Consider the following 775-nt stretch of genomic DNA (forward strand, 5'->3'; position numbering starts at 1 on the left):
ACCACATAAAATTAAATAAATAAAATAAAGTTATTGTGTCCAACTACAACTAAAAAATAAATATATATATTTTTAAAGTTGAAAAAATTACCTGTGGTGGAGAGTTATCATTTTCCTTTTTGTTATAATTCTACATAAGTCTAAGAAGTGATTCATGGAAATACCCAGGATGTGCTTGGAGAGAACAATTTCCTTCTACTATCTGGATCATTTAATGCACAGCATGAATTGGGGAGGGGGGGAGTCAGATACTTTATGAACAGGATTAACATACAATATGCGATTTTTTTTTGTTTGCCTCCAAACACCAATAAGCAGAACACAGAGATCATAAACTCCTTTATATTGGGATGAATGACTCTTGTATTTTAATTGCAAACGAAGTTGCAGATACAATTTGAAATTCTTTCTGTGCTTGTAAATATGTTGCTCATTGTTCCTTGTTTACGAGCAACCTTAATTTGCACTGAAAATTCTGTTTGCATCATATTTTCATAGGACTGTGTACCTTTTAACATGGATCTATTTTTTCCCCATTGGTGAATGCTGTTCCAGGGAAAGCGTTTACTAAATTCATGAGACCAGCACTATTTCTGCTGCTATAATTAAGGTACAGGGCTTATACCTAACCATAAAAATATTCACACCAGAGTCTCATCTCATGGGCAAATCTTTGGCTTACAGCTATGCAAAAGAAGCTTTGGGGCATATTTTATTTATATATCCATGCGTACAGAAATGTGTTCAACATATTTTTTAAAACATCTTCTTCCTG

Source organism: Urocitellus parryii, chromosome 2 (assembly GCF_045843805.1).
Source record: "Urocitellus parryii isolate mUroPar1 chromosome 2, mUroPar1.hap1, whole genome shotgun sequence".
In the NCBI taxonomy this organism is placed as follows: domain Eukaryota; kingdom Metazoa; phylum Chordata; class Mammalia; order Rodentia; family Sciuridae; genus Urocitellus; species Urocitellus parryii.